The following is a 16,671-nucleotide window of genomic DNA, read 5'->3' as shown; positions in this document are numbered from 1 at the left end:
TTTCTCAAAGCCTTGAGGATGGGCTCAACAACAATAAAACCAAAGTATTGCTTAGGAAAAAAAAAAAAATCAACATAGTAAGGCAAGTGGAAAGCATTTGAAAGATGGCCTTGTGCTACACGTATTGATTTATTACCAAAAAAAGAATCCCTGGAACTTGTAGCACGAGAGCATACTCTAGTGGCAACTGAGCAAAGAAAGTGCTCGTGGGTTGTGCAGCGTCTGGGTGGTGAGATGCCTCCCACCTTTCAGCGCCAGGCTCATTTCTTCTATCTCCTCCGGCTCCGTGCTCTGCGCTCGGCCCGACGGGAAATACCCAAGGCAGGCAGAGAAAATAAACAGGGACTCCTAAAGTAATTTAAAAACACAGCTTGAGAACATATCTCCCCCAAAATGGCTGTGTACTTAGAGAGTTGTCTTTTCAGCAGGCTCTGTTGCAGATTTTCTCCTGAGAGACGCAGTTTAGAGGAGGCAGGAGATAGGAAAAGGGAGAATAATACTTAAAGCAAATTCTGTTCACCCATGGCAGTGTCATTACAAACTTGAATGAGCACAGTTATTGCAAATAAATAAAAACAATAGACCAGAACCAGTTTTACATAAGAAAATACTGAAATACTGTTCAATTAGTCCTAAGCTTTAGTTAAACCTTTTCTTTTGCCCATCAGGTGATAAGGTTAATACAGAAAGCACTCAACGGCTGTACTTGTGTAACAACAGTCAGCATCCATTTAATGAACTTACGTGTATACACATTTAGCAAAGCTTCAATATTGTCAGCGCTGGGCTGGCGCAGAATTTTAATGGCAAAGTAGCCAGCCTGGTCTTCATCGTAAACAACATCCCCAGGGAAGTAAGCGTGTCCTCATGGGGACCATTAACAATACAAATAAGCACGGCTTCTATATTTAAACAAGAAGTTGGGCAGTATTTCCACTGACGATATATGCCTGCCTGCAAAGCACGAAAAGGAAGATTAACACTACTTTTATTTGTTCTTAAGTGGCTTGAATAAGCTGCATTTTATGACTTCTTGGGGTTTTTTTTGGGGGGGGGGGGGAAGACCAGGCTCGTATCCCGCGTTTACAGCAACATGACTGCAGTAGCTAGACATGGTGCAGAGGGAACTTCCAAGCGGAATAAAGTGGAAAAAAAGGATGCTTGGTCCAGCGAGCATCGCTCCGGCCCTGATCGCGGGGCTCTCGCTGCCCACGTTCAGTATTGCTGAAGTGAGCGGCCTCCGGCCGCACCCAGCCGGGCTGTGAGCGTGGCCCAGGACGGGCCACCAAGGACAGGCTGGGATGTGGCCGGTCACCCAAAGCACCTGGGGACCTGTGCGCCTGGCTACACCACAGAGGTGGCTCCTTGTATTAGCTGAACCCATCCAAATTCAAAGGAAAGGTAAAGGTCTCCCAGATGTTGTTACAGTCACGGCCATTTCTTGCAAAGCTGGGCAGGGGGGAGGTGCCCAAATCAGGGTGTGCAGGGGGAGGAAGGAGGAACGCGGCTGTAACCGGGGCTGTCGGCACCGCCTGGCCGCCGGCATCGTGCCGCCTGTCGCCTGGCGTGGGGAAGGGGACCCAGGGGTGGTTGTGGTCGGAGGGCTGGGAGAACGTGGGACCTCAGATCCATGGGAAAAGAGACTTGGTTCCACCACTCACAGGACAGCTGGTTCGTTATTTCAAAAATCAGTTTCATTTTCTTCCCCAAATAAAAAAATAGACTGAGCTAATTTCGCTGTGCAGATCTTGTTTCCCACGGTTTTGCAACTTTGTAAGACAGGCTTTATTGTCTTGCCAAAGACCTCCAGTCCCTGCCTCCACCGGTCTTCGTGGCCGTCCAGCTGATTTTCTGAGACAGTGAGCAGTCATAGATCCCATTTGTCTCAGCTGGTTTTCCCAGAACTCTGACAATCAGCTCTATGTTTTCACACCTGATTTCCTTAAACTAATGTTATTTATTTGTCCGCATGCCTTCCTGGGAGACTCAGATCTGGTGTCGGATCTGCACGGTGACGCCGCAAACGTGTTAGAGACCATCTTCTCACGAGCGCGGCTGATGCACTACGTGAGGGCCCCGTTCCCTTCATCCCTGGACTGCTGAACTACTCTGTGATTAGTATTTTGCCAGAAGGGAACACTTTTTACCACCGTGAAACACATTTAAATTCTTTTTATCCTTCTTTTAATTATAGGTGTAGGACATCAATTGCCGTCCTGTGCCTTGGTGGCCAAACTCACAGCCTGGCCCAAGAAATGCCCAAACACCGCGCATCATAGCTGAAGACCTGCAACAGCAGACAGTGCTTCAGGAATCTCCAGTGGTTCAAACTCTCCTTTCTCCACCTACCTTTGCAGTTCCAGTAAAACTCATCAGGTGATAACTCATTTAGGTAAGATTTTGTCACATTACATCCAGTCCTCTCTGTTTCATTCCTATTTATTAAGCTGTGATCAGACTGTATCAGCTGAGGGTCACGCTCAGGGAATTTGAGCAAAGGATGAGTGTCAAGCAGGACAAGAATTGCACCCTCCATAATAACTCTTCTTACCTGGGTTTACCCGTGCCTTCTTACCTGGCCCTGCCATATCTTCATTGTGTTCGCGCATTGAACAAATCCCCGATGCTGCTACCGGTGGTTAAGCTACCACAGGTTGTCTTTTAATCTAGTTGGAAACTGATGGAGCTCCAGAGTCAGTTCAGAAAGCTGTGTTCTCCCATAAGGTTGTTGTCTTAGTCTCGTTATGGTAAAGTTATAGTAGGAACCTTTTCTCCTCCAAGCTATTCTGCAGAGATGAGGTTACTGGCCAGGACTGTCATGTGTTGATACATGGCCAAAATTAACTTTTGAAGATGCTGAACAGCAGCAGGTAGTGTAAAACAGCCAGAGAGAAGGTGATCTAAGAGGCGCTTCAGCCAAGGACTCCCTTCTTTTGATCAACAGACTGCTCCACAAAGAAGAGCTTGATGTCCCATCGCCAGGCATGTGCCTCCTAGGAGAAAGCCTTATGTATCTGCAGAGCTAGGACTGTGCTTAGAACCAGTCTCTGGAGGCATATAGCCCTGCCTGCTCCTACAACTGCAAGTTAGAGCTGCTGCAACTTTGAACTCCGGGGAGACAAGGCTGCTAAGCCTTCAAGAGAAGGGACTTGCAAGGGACTCCCGTTTTCCCCATGTACGAGCAGCCCAGCCGATGTGGGGCCTGTTAGAGGTGTGTCAGCACGCAGGACATGCCATTTCTGGGGTAGTTTGTCTTACCTGGAGAGCTCTAATGTAATCAGTCCAAATTTTGGAGGAGAGAGGGCTGGAGGGTTAGCCCATGGGCAGGATTTTGAGTTTGTTAGGCTGAGTGGACTGGTTTGCTTTTCCTAGGCCGACTAGGGGCAGATCTCTGCATCAGCCCTCTTAGTCCTTGCTCCAGTGGGTGGCAAGTCCTAGAGGTGGCATTTTTATTACACAGGAGCAAAACACAATAATTTTTCTCTTACGTTCTCAGTAATGGCTGAACCATTTAGGAATAAGTCTCCTGTAAAATTCAGGCTGGGACAGTGAGATTCTCCATAGCTTCAAAAAACAAACCTTTGCCAAACCTCACCCACATTTCCTTCAGTATGCTGGTGGCTGAGAGGAGTATGTCCGAGCTCAGCAGCTACGTATCTGTGGGTGGCAGCAGCATCCCCACAGCGCAGACGGACCTCTGCCCTCTGGACATGCTCTTCCAAGCAAAGCTCCTGAACGTGCTCCGTCCACTTGTTTCAAGGTCTGTACAGGTCCTGCAGTTGTTCTCCTTAGAGGTCAGGAAGCACAAAACCAGAATTGAGATATTTTGGCTCCATCTCCATTTCCTGTAGAAGGCCAGGCTAGGAAACAGATTAAATGGATTACATTAAATCCAGATTAAATCCTGGCGTATACCCAGACCTGACTTGCCCATTCACATTGCCAGTTGCTCAGTGTCCATGTGGCCAGAGCATTGCATGAACAGTCCATGTTCGAGCTAGTTGCCTTGTGGAAGACGTTGTAGGAAGGACCCCAAATTCCATTTAATATTCTGGACTACAGCTGTGGGACATCACCATGAGGACACCATGGCCCAACAGCAGAAGACCAGATGAGAGAAGCAGGCTCTGCCCAAGCTTTTTACATCACAAGTAAGGGAACAACTGAGCACATGTTAAAAGCCAACCTGGGCTCCTCTCCTGGCGTGCCCCGAAGCTTGCTTCAAGCTCACATCTGAACATCAGCTGGTAACCTTATAGGATGGCCGTAAGCTGATCTGGGATATGGGCCCAGGTTCAAATACAATCTAGATCTCCCTCACAGGTGCTGTCAGAGCTTTCCCTGCTGAGGCTGAAGCAGAGGGATGCAGCAGCTTCTGTATGTCGAGCTCTTAAGAGTTAGAAAACACCAGCACAAAACTTCAGTATGCCCCTCTAGGGCGTGAGTGTTACAACAGCCTGTACCCAGCTGCCTATGGCTGGATATTGTTTTGTTTTGTTTTTTCCACAGGTCATGCCCCACTTGATGCCTAGGACAGATGGTAATTTGGAGATAAATCAGGGAACATTTTCATAATCAAAGGAGCTGATGAAGATGAAGTGGGACAGTTGGACTGGTCAGAAAATCAGTTGGTCACAGCTGGACATTCAGACAGAAAACTTCCAATCTGGCACTGCCTAATCTCAGATATGAGGTAGGGTGATCTTGCCCTGAGCATCTTTTTAACACCAAATAGCTGTTGACAATTACATGAAAACAATATTTAACATAAAGCAAGTTGCCAAGGTCTCTGCAGAATATAACGATGTTTCCTAAAACTGTTATTTCAAGGGTGGATAAAAAGAGGTGATGTGTACGTAGGGCAGATCCCGAGACCTTCAACACCTTCATGTTACATTAATGGAAGGGGAACAGGTTCTACAGCCTCCTCCCCTCCTCTCTTGCATCTAAGGGCCCAGGACAGGTGACTACAGTGTTACGTGGTCAGTAGTCACTACCAAGTCTGCTTTGATGTTAATGCGCCTGATGGTGCCACCGCTTATAATTTAGAAGCCTCAGACTTCTCCTCCTCCTCTGCTTTCTGCGGCCTGGTATTTTCAGGCTCCTCACAAGTCAGAATGAGAAAAATGCATCTCATTTCTCAAAGGCCAGAACTGCTGGTGCAGAAAATAGCTAAGTGCTAGGGACTGAGCTCTGCTTCTGCCTTCACTGGGATAAATCCAGCATCCCTCACTGCCTCCAGCTGATTTACTCCCCATTTGGTGTAGCCAAAAGCAGAATTTGCCTCTTGCTGTTTTTCAATGGTGTTAAGGCCTTTAAAGAAAATCCTACAAAAAGATTTAGGCGCAAACAAAATCTCCTGCTTTCCACAAATGTGTCTGAACTTACACTGCGAAAGGAAACGCAGAGGAACTGAAGCCTCTTGCAGAGGACGGGGGACTCTCTCGCAGGGTCAGCTGTGCATATATTTACACATGATATTAGCAGGAAAAAAGGCAAAATGGGTGCATCGTGACCCAAGGTGGTCCAAATGTTCTGTGCTATCGTTACTGCTGGGGTCAAAGGCGTTGCCGGTTGGTGACTTGATAAGCATGATGAGCTAACAAGCGACAGCTTAATCAGCACAGATAATTCTTCTGCAATACATGAGGTAATTGCACCCTTTTTTCTGATTTTTAGGAACCTTGTGGATTTTTTCACTCACAAATATGAGATAATGCCATACAACTTGACCTTCCCAAACAAAGCTTTTGCAGAAAGGAGTGTAATACCCACCGGTTGTTCATGAATACAGCTATCGGCTTATCTAGACTGTTTTTTTGTCCACTGCAGCTGACCGACTGAAAAGAACACCAGGAAAACTGCAAGAAAACCCTTTAAAATTCATTTCATTTTTGTACACATGGATAAAACCCATCACGTTCTGGGTTTAGGGAGTCGCTCCTGTTATTTTCTGGGAGACACCAGGGGCAGGATGGAGGCGTCTGCAGGGTCTCATCTTTCGTCTTCCCAGGAAGGACCCAGCTCCGCAGCACTTCTAGGGAAGGAGGCTCTCCACTAAACACCATAAGCCTTGCATAACCCATCTCTTCGCCTGGCACCTCCTTCCCCTGCCCTGGCCAAAATCACACCTCAAGAAGCTGCCGGTAAGGCCCCCCCGAAACAGCCGTTCTGCCTAGAGGCTGGAGACAAAGAGATGCCATTCAGACAGCCCCGCGGTGTTAAAAAAGACCGTAGCAGAGGAGGAGGAAGGCAGGACAGTCTGCGAACTCCAGGGTGGCCGCCTCGAGCCACCACGTTAGTCCTGCACTCCAGACAAGATGTGTCAGAAGTCCAGATTGGAGGGTGGGGGATGTCCTGTCTCCCACCTCCTTTGGCTCGCTTGAATTTCTCCCATCTTGGGCTGGCTGGAATTAAAATAAAGTCAGGACCGTGTGCTGCCAAATTCCCTCGGTTGCGGTCGAATAGGAATGGCTGCCCACCTCCGCCCCTCGCTCATTTGTTTGTGCCTGTAATAACTGGATTTCCCAGCTGGTCTCCCAGCCCAGGACCTGCTTAACTCCAGTGAGCAAACACGAGTAGGGGAATTTGGTCCAAGCAGGCAGGTGCAGTGGCTGGATAGCTTGTGGCTTTCCCTTCTGCTGCGAAACAACAGTTACTGCACATATGTTGCAAAGATAAGCATTGTTTGCCATCAGTAGAGGAAAAGCCAGAGGCTCGCCGCAAGTTGGGTGGCTTGCTGTCGAAGAGATGCGAGAGCGAAAGGTGTGTGTGAAAATACGGGAGGATGCTCTCTCAGCAGCCGAGGAATAAAAGACGAAGCATTTTGGCTTCGGCTTCTTGCAAACAGGGAGTGCATCTGCCCTGGAGATAGCGGCTGCAGAGCTACGTCTGTGTCCAGCACGGACGGGAGCATTTCTGGAGCGTTAGGCTCAGGTTAGGCTTCCCAAGGAGACTTGTTAAAACATAGGAGAGGTCTAAAAATTGCTGTAAGCACCAGTAGGGGTGCAAAAAACCCCTTCGCAGTTCCATTTAGCAATCTACGGCTTAGCAGAGAGGAGGGTAGGCGGTAACTTGACCGTGGTCTGTAAGTACCCCATGAGGAGAAGATTTCTGACGCTGGAAGGCTGATTAATCGAGCGGACAAAGGCAAAGTGAGCCTGAAGTGCTAAAAGCTGCAATTAGATAAACTACACCTAGAAGTAAGGTGAGTGGTCCTGAGTGAAGGGAATTAAACGCTGGAGAAATTTGCCTGGGGTGGCAAGTCCTAGTTCACTCCTCTGCGTGGTGATGGCCACACACACCGCTTTCTCCTCTTGATGTTCCCTGTTTCTTTTCTAGCTGCCCTTTGTCTTTTCCAGGGGATGCAGGGGACGTTAGGGCTTGAGATGACTTAAATGTCCCTCAGACTATGCTTGGAGGCAGAGACAATAACAAACAGCCCAACAGAAGGTCCAGGCCAGTGGCGTTCAGTGTTTACCCACTGGGATACCCCAGTTCCCAGACCAGCCAGGAGGACTTGGCTTTCCACTAAAGCATTTCCTTTAAGGATGGACATTCCAGATCTCTTCCCCTGTCCCATGCAATGTTTCTGAGGGACTAAGACAGGCAGAGTGTCCGGCCCCATATACAACAGATGATCCGTACGTACAACCAGTGCCACCAGTGGCACTGGCCTTATTCCACCCCATAAAGCAGCATCCTTTCCTGAAGTCCATGGAGCTCCAGAAGGCCAAGCCTGGGAGGAGAATAAGACCTCCTGTTTCTAACAGCCTCTAATCCCTGCCCTCCATAATCAGTTTTAAAATGGCCATCAAATCTTCCCTCTGCCTCTAATTGAAAAAGTGATGTCAGCAGTAATCTGCTGCCCCAATTTATCTCCGTATATTTGGGCAGTTTGGGCTAATGCATTGTTTCATAAACATATGTTTTAACGCAGCCGTGTGCGCACACACACAAAGAGAAAGCTCCGAACATGCTGCACTAGTTATGGAGACTAATGCCTTAAATATTACTTTTAATACTAATGTCAGATTATTAAAAACATAATCCATTCTCCTGATTGGACCCAATGTAAGCAGGAGGATAAGAGGGCTTCTATCCATGCATTAACACATTTCATGGAGTGTAAAGCCACTTTCTTCCTCTTAAAACATAAGGTCAGGAACTAATAGAATCTGTACTTCAAGTGGGGTTTTTTTAAAACATATTACATAGAAAGTTTAGTGAAAGTTAATCTGTCGATAAGTGTTGGCTCTGTGGGTAAACAAGAAGTAAATGTAATTCACATGCAATTTTTTCCTGTTAAAAACCTATCTGTGCACTTTAAAACATTTATGTTTAAATAGAACAGAGACCAGCACTAAGAAGCACTCAGCCCAAAGCAGCTTTATGTAAATGTGTCGTAAGGGACTAAAATAAAGTAAGCTACCCAAATCTCCCAAAGATAAAGGGAGAAGGGCTCTGACCCCGTGTGAATTCTCCCCTCATCCCAACCACGTGCCGTTCCTGGGCTTCGTTGCCTTTCCCCCTTCTCACGCCCCTCTCCGTGGCAGTGTTCCCCGTCTCCCTCCGGGCTCCCCGCCACGTCTGCTTCGTGCCCGGCCAGCGCTGGGGCTCGGGGATGGGTTGGCAGTGGCGGGGCAGCGTTCTTGGCACCCTGGTCCCGACCAGCGGGTCTGTCACCTCTCCATCACATTCAGCCCCTGCCAGCCTCTTCCTCGCCAGCCGCAGGACCTCCTCAGCCACACGTTCCCACTGTGGTCATTTCCAAAACCAGACCCCTTCTCCCATTTCCTATACCCAGCCTCTGGAGAGCAATTTGGAAAGCCCAAACTGGGCGCCAAAGCAAAGACAATATCCACAAAGGGCTGATTTTTGCACAGGACCTGCAAATTTGGTGAAACCATCATTTTTAAGCAGCCTCAGCTCTCTGACGTTGGCGGAGGCCAGGCGGCTGACCCTGCCGCAACCCATTTAATCGCTTATCTGGGACTTTGGGGGGGCTGGCAGGTGATTCAGAGAGCAGGCTTTGGAGAGCAGAGCCGGGGTGACGGTCCTCCCCGGGGGAAGGCACACAGCCAGCTGCGCGGCTCTGCCTTCTTCTTGCTCCAACATCTTCTGGGCTGCTCCACCACCACCCTGTTTAAAACAGGAACCATTTGTGTCCCCTAAAATGGAACTAAGAGTCGCTGCGGGGGGTGCTGGCTGCCAAGGGAGAGAGATGAGAGGGCAGCGGGAGAAGCAGGAGGTGGAAGCTTGCGCTGGCAGGCGCCAGGACTTGGCCCCTGTGCTCCCAGCCACATGCCAGAGATTTAAGCTTCATAAACAGGCTCCAGCCACCAGAAAGAGATTGATGACATATGGATTTCATACATTCAGCAAATGAAAGAAAAGCTCTCTACGGCTGCATGGGATTAGCAGAATTTATGTGCTGTTCCTTATAGCAAGGGTCCTGGAGGAGGGCTGCATCGCTGAGACGCCGGTGAGGGCATGCATTCAAATCTTTGCACCATCACTACAAGTCACTTAGGGTCTCAGTGGCATTGGAGAGGGCTGACACCCTCCGAGAGCCAGGCAGGAGGTGTAGGGAGGGCATGGCATGGCTGGGGCCACCCACAGGAAAGAAATAGGGATGGGGACCTGGAGGGAATTCAGGTCCAAGTGGGTCCAGACCCTCCCTATGATGGAGACAAGGACTTCCCCTCCTTGTCTGTCTGTCTGTCAGTGGCACACGTTGCAAGTGGTCTTTCAGGCAGGTGCCCAAAGGTAGCTGGTATGTGGCACAGGTCCCTGACTGCAGCACGGGGATACTGGTGGCATGGGGGCTATGTGGTGCTATGTTCATGGCCATGTGGCCTCTTCTCAGTTGCCAAAATGAAGGTAGTGAGGAAAGGCAAAGTGTTTGCTTGTATGACTGCAAGCTGTGCTGGGACTCAGGGGATTCAGGGGGTCTCCCGGGCTCTCTCTCTTATTTAGGATCCCGCTGTCCCATCCCTACACAGCATCATGCAAAAACACAGGGAGGTGGCTCTCCATGTACGGGGACGGGACCAGAAGCTGTGTGGCTGCAGCAAAGGGGATGAAGGTCCACCCAGGCTGGCACAGCCTGCTTCATTCAGGGCTTAAATACACTGCGTGGAGCCTAGAGAAGAAATACCGGTGCAGAGTGTTGGAGGAAGGGACAGAGAGAGAAGAATAAAAGCCAATATTTTGGCTTTCATCCAGTTCCAAGGAAATGTGGAACAAAGTGATTTGGCATTTCTCACCCTGTCATACAATTTAGGCAACACTTGCCGGTATGGTAATAAGTTGCTGATGGTGTTTTCAACCCAGGAACCTTGGGCTGCTACAAGTCCTTTGGCCAACTAGTCTAGTTCCACCAAAATCAAACAGCAGGACTTTTCACTTAAGAGATTCAGTTTCCAGAAAAAAACCCTTTACTTTCAGATATCCTCAGGACACAACTGTTGACCCTGTCAAACATCATGCACCCGTTCATGAGCAAAGTCACCAAAGAAGGAAGAAAAAAAAGTAAAAGAAAAGCTAGGGTGCTGGACAGTGAGACCCAGCCACCGTGTGGCCATGTTATTTTGGTAAAACAGTAAGACAACACTTTGAAACAAATGGAAGTTGGTTTGTGAGTCTGATGGTGGTACAGAGCAGGAGGGAGCTGCTATCTAAACCCCTTACGTGGCTTGTGTCCTTAGCAGAAGCTGAGCACGCCTCAGGGGATCAAAAATCCCTACAAATGGGAATTCCTTGGCCATCTATAAGGCTATGATTTTGTCATGGCAGCCACAGGAGCCATGAATTTGAATTAACTCCATGAAATCTTACAAATGGATGGAGAAATACCTCTAATTCGGCAGATTCTTTCTTTCGTTTCCAAAAGATGGTGTCGTGCCATGAGCCGATGGCATTTCAAATCAGAGGAGAGATCACTCAGCAGGGAATTAGCTCTTGTAGCTGTGCCTGTGTCCAGGACATGCAGCTGAGTGGGGATGGGGAAGGGGTGGGGGAACACGACCAAGGTCAGAACGAGACGTGGAAGATTTGAGCACGAGCTCGCCTTGGGCAGAGCAACGTTTTGGCAATAGCAGATCAGTGACGGTGCTGGCTCTTAGCACCAATTAAAGAGAAAACAGAAATTGGAGCCCACGAAGGGTCAGTGGCGGGTCTGGCATTGCCAGCTGGGCAATGCCAGTGGTCACACCACTGTGTGCTTTTCTTTATTGGAAAATTTACCACGTTTGGCCAAATTCAGAGACTTCATGGGCTCAATTTCCAATTAAATACTTGAAACCCTCTTGAACCTTGGTGCCACTGAAGCGATGGCACTCCCGCTGTGTCCACTGCCCTCCGAGACGTCGGTCGGTAATCATCAGCAGTGCTCTGGTGAGACGGTGATGGGTATGAACTCACAGATGGCAGCTCCAGCTCAGGGTCACACCTCCACCAGCTTCTCTGCGGAGTAAATTAGCACCTCCTCGCGCTGTTAGTGAAAGATGTAGCTGTCTGTCTGTGCGCGTGTATGCGGCTCAGGCAGGTGTTCATGACAGATATTTTACCATTTAAAAGCACCTTTAAGCCAAGTGCCTCATTTGGTATCATTCCAGGGACTTTCCCCCCTCCTCTTATCTCCTCCATGACATAAGCTAAAATTTACTGCTCTCAACCTGTAGTCGCATCATCTGCTGGAAACTCCCTTCTTTACATTTAAGTATCTCTTAAGGAGCATCACCAGTGTGGCAAGCAACTGTGGGTTTCATTTTCAGCTTGCCTCTCTTTTGGGATTCCTGGCACCAGAGACAACATCACAACATCTATGCACCCTGATCTTTCAGCAAGATCTCCCCTATTCTTACACAGCCCAAATGGAGTGAAGATTTCCCTTAGGAGAGCAAGGTAAGGGCAGACAACAGCTTTATGTCTTATTTATTTCAGCAAGAGCTTCACAGCAAAGGCATTCCATCCCTAGGCGGGCGGAGTGGGGCTAGGCTGGTGGCGAGATGCCCCAAGGGAACATATTGCCCATCTGAAGGGAAAGTAAGGGGTTAAATAATGATGGATAAAACCATATCTAACTCCTGGGCAGCCAAGGGCACAGGAGTGGGTGTGCAGAAGGGAAAACTTAGCACTTAGCCCTTCTGGGAAGACCATAGAATCATAGAATCATAGAATCGTCAAGGTTGGAAAAGACCCTTACAATCATCGAGTCCAACCGTTAACCTATCACTGCCAAGCCCACCACTAAACCATGTCCTCAAGCACCACATCTACCCTTCTTTTAAATACCTCCAGGGATGGAGACTCAACCACTTCCCTGGGCAGCCTGTTCCAATGCTTGACCACCCGTTCGGTGAAGAAGTTTTTCCTAATGTCTAACCTAAACCTCCCCTGGCGCAGCTTGAGGCCGCTTCCTCTCGTCCTGTCACTCGTTACTAGGGAGAAGAGACCGACCTCCACCTCACTACAACCTCCTTTCAGGTAGTTGTAGAGAGCAATAAGGTCTCCCCTCAGCCTCCTCTTCTCCAGGCTAAACAACCCCAGCTCCCTCAGCCGCTCCTCACCAGACTTGTGCTCCAGACCCTTCACCAGCTTCGTTGCCCTTCTCTGGCCACGCTCCAGCACCTCGATGTCCTTCTTGGAGTGAGGGGCCCAACACTGAACACAGCACTCGAGGTGCAGCCTCACCAGTGCCCAGTACAGGAGCACTATCACCTCCCTGGTCCTGCTGGCCACCCGACTCCTGATACAGGCCAGGATGCCATTGGCCCTCTTGGCCACCTGGGCACACTGCTGGCTCATGTTCAGGCAGCTGTCAACCAACACCCCCAGGTCCTTTCCCGCTGGGCAGCTCCCAGCCGCTCCTCCCCACGCCTGCAGCCTTGCATGGGGTTGTTGTGCCCCAAGTGCAGGACCCGGCACTGAGCCTTGTTGAATCTCACACAGTTGGCCTCAGCCCGTTGATCCAGCCTGTCCAGATCCCTCTGCAGAGCCTTAAAAGGAGGGTTAAGAACCATGTAAACCTTATACTGACCCAGCAGGGTCTGCTTGTCCTTGTGCAGGAGCAGACATGTTAACACCTTGACCTGTGGATCAGTAGTGTGTCAGGACCAGGTCCTGTAAACAGGGAGGCTGGCTACGTTGCTGCCATCCCACCAAGCCTGCGGCTAGTATTTAGGAGGCAAGACTTGCATTGGGCGCTCTGCACAGTACATTCACCAGCCTGGAGGTCTCTGAGGTGGCATCACTGGGAGCTACCACGGAGGCAGCGCCATGGCTGCACTGTACTTCCCAGGAGTGTGGCAGTGTCCCCAACCACTGCGTTGTCCCCAGGGCCAATTCACCCTTTGCCTGTGGTCCTTCAGAAATGTCCTCACCCTGTTGCTCTCCTTCCATGACCGTGGCCTCCTCCAGCAGATACCTAGATCCTACCAGCTTTCATGACCCAACTCCCTAACTTATATCTTTCCTGCTTGGAAGGTCTTTCCCATCTGCCCCTACCGTGGAAGGAGTGAAAAGAAGAGAAGCAAAGACACTACCCAAGAGAGGAAGCAATTTTGGAAGGCTGTCAGGTGGGGCAGAAGGTGGACATTGCATTAAGGAGTGGTCTGGGTGACCATTACGCAACTAAATTATGGCAACTCGTTGGCACATGGCATAGGGAAGGAGGCAGCTCGTTTATCAAGCATGGGAGCAGCATGCTGGACAGTACGAGGCAAAGAGGCTAAAAATCACCTGAAAACACAGGCAGCTGAAGTTTAAAACATTAACAAATTTGGCGATGTCTCCTGTTTAGCAGATCAGTGAGTATTGAAACAAAATGGGGCCAGAAGCTAATTATGTGGAAATATTTCTATTTGCACGTTTCACTGGAAGGGAAAGCGGAGAGTGTAACTAGTATAGCTCCACAACTGACAGGAATATTAAGTTTTCTGCCTTTTTGCTACCACGGCTACCTTTCTCAGCATGCATTCTGTCCTAGTTCCTATTAAGGTGAGAGCAGAATCAAACTCATTAATTGTCTGCATTTTAGATATGATAAGAATTTAGTGGTTGGTGTTAATTAAACTACAAAACAACTCCTCTTGCTGCGGTGTGCATTCCAAGTCGGAGCAATTAATTCACTCACTTAAACTGATCAAGATTTAATTACCATCACTCTGTGCAATTACTCCATAATTAAAGTAATTTGGTTCATTCCACTCGCTGACAGTGTCATTGAACAGCCATTCATAGTACCAAAAGAAGTGATAATTAACTTAAAGAACAGCTCAAGGCAGTTTTACACAGACTTTTAGTTATTCCTAAATATACCTATATGGGAGAAAGAAGCCACATAATACAGGTGCTTCCCTAGTAAAGGGTTTCAGATATTTTGTGTTCCTTTTTTTTCAGCCAGCACACTGTAGCAGACTCAATTTTGGGTAAGGCTCTGTAGTTATCACCAGACAACGTGCCATTTTGTACAGGCAAGCACAATAAAACCTGGATCCCTCCAGCACTACAGATGTATCCTGCCTGTTCCTGGAGACTCCTCCTTAGGAAAGAAACAAAATCCTCAATAAAAAGCCCCCTCCACCCAGATAACGCTGCCAGCTATTAGATCTTATCGAGTATCTGGTGACAGAACAAGTCCCCAGTTGCTGGGACCGAGGGAAGGCAGAGGAGTCTCAGGGTTTTTAAATATCAATGTTCTTAGTCCCCAGGTTTGTTGACAATAGCTTGAAAGCTTGATGTAAACATACTCCTAAAACTGAGACAAGTGAAGACAAGTTAAAAAAAACAAGCATATGATTTTGAAGCTAATCTCGTGTTTGGAGAGTGGTGGAATCTGGCTCAAGAGGTTTTTTTAATTTGTAGGGTTGGAGACACTACAAATAAAACCTGGTGGCCTTAGAGCTCACCAAGAGCATCTCCATGAAACCTGACCTACCGCTGTTACCATCTATCAGCCCACCTGCTTCCTCCTTCGCTCTGTGCAGCATCTTCACCTCCCATGGGGTGTCAACACTTACAGCAGCTACAAGCACAGGCTGCCGGGGTGCTTCACTGGCTGCCCTTGGTCTGTCGCAGGAACATTGCTGGTGGCCACAAGGCCTAAATCAGTTACTCAACGTATTTTCAATGGCAACTACAGCAGATGCCTGCTTTACCTTGTGTAAGGCACTGAACTTAGAACAAATGCAAGGCTAGAGCACTCATTGTATATACCAATGTCATGTTTGAAATAATGTTAAATATCTCGTCTTGGTGCTCATGGCACATCTATTCAGAACTCAATTTCATGCTTATTTTATTCTAGAAAATTATTTTGCTGGTAGAATTATTCCTCAAGAATTGGAAGTGAATATTGTTGCCTGTTTTCAGAAGAGTGTAGGTACTCACAAGTACAAAGCTGATACCAGAAACCTCTGTGCTGAGCCACCTTCTAAGAGGTCAGACTTATTAGCCCAGTTTAATCTTTCCCCAGTAACCTCGTAAAATGCCCATGCCAAGCTCTCTGCAGGACAGGCAGAGAAAGAGGCAGACATATCCATCTGTCCTTACTTTTGAAGGACGCTGAGGCTGGAGTGGTACAGAAGACCTTCAACAGATTGTCCACCCATTTCAAAGCTAAGCCTTCTCAGCCCACGCACAGAAATTCAAAACATGACCTGTCACAACCATTTGGACATGAAGCACATGATATTTGTGCTGATTTTTTTTTCATCACCACAAAAGTGATGTTAATCTGGAGGATCATTTCAAACAAGTGGAAGAAGCACGCTAGCTGTCCAGTTTATGAGTATCAATTCAATTGCTGGTATCAGCTTTTGCCAAGATCTCTGCTGTCTCCATCCAGGCAGACACACAGGATAGATGTCACTTAATCTGAGCTATCTGAAAATTAGTGGTCCAGTTTTTGTTAAAAGTATAGATTCCCTCTTCTGGAAAGAGAGAAACACCTCTGGAGAGCAACTCCTGCCATTGTGAGGCGGGCTTAAGGTGGCTGGGATGCATCATCTCCTCGAAAAGCCCATCTTTCCTCACCAGCATCATGGGGAAGCCAGGCCACCTTGAGCTGACCGAGATGAATCCACCCCACGCTTTCATAGGACCATCTGTCCATGCTCAGGCTCATCCTATAGGAAACACAACATCCTCGGTTTTCTCCTCATATGCACATCTCATGGGTGCCCTTCACTGGGTGCAGAGAGGGGTGTTGAGGTGAGTGGTGGGGGTGGCACTACAAGATGTAGGATCTTCTCTTGTAGCCTGCACACATCTTCCTGGAGCAGCCTTTCCCTTGCAGGGGACCTCAAGTGTGTACATAACCCACTCCAAGAGCACAAGGCACAGGGAGCAGCATCAGGTTGGAGATCTTTCTTAGGAGAGGAGAGGAAAGGAGATGGACCTACACAGACCAGGAGAAAAACCATCAGGGGTCTACGATTGCATCTAAACCCAGGTAAACATTAGGTGTCCTTGATCTGATGGACAGCATGGACCCCAAACACACCGGACTCAACTGGTCATGAATCAGCCTGGAAAAATGAAGTTTTGTAATTGTCAGAGCTGGCTGATTGTGGTCAGAGCAGTGGGAGGAAAACAAGGTGGTTTAAGCAGAAGGTGAGCAGTTAATAAAGGGCATTAGGGTCCCTGGCTCCATGTAGCAGCAGGTCC

Source organism: Platalea leucorodia, assembly GCF_965183815.1.
Source record: "Platalea leucorodia genome assembly, chromosome: 7".
NCBI classification, from domain to species: Eukaryota; Metazoa; Chordata; class Aves; order Pelecaniformes; family Threskiornithidae; genus Platalea; species Platalea leucorodia.
This window is presented reverse-complemented; position numbering follows the sequence as displayed.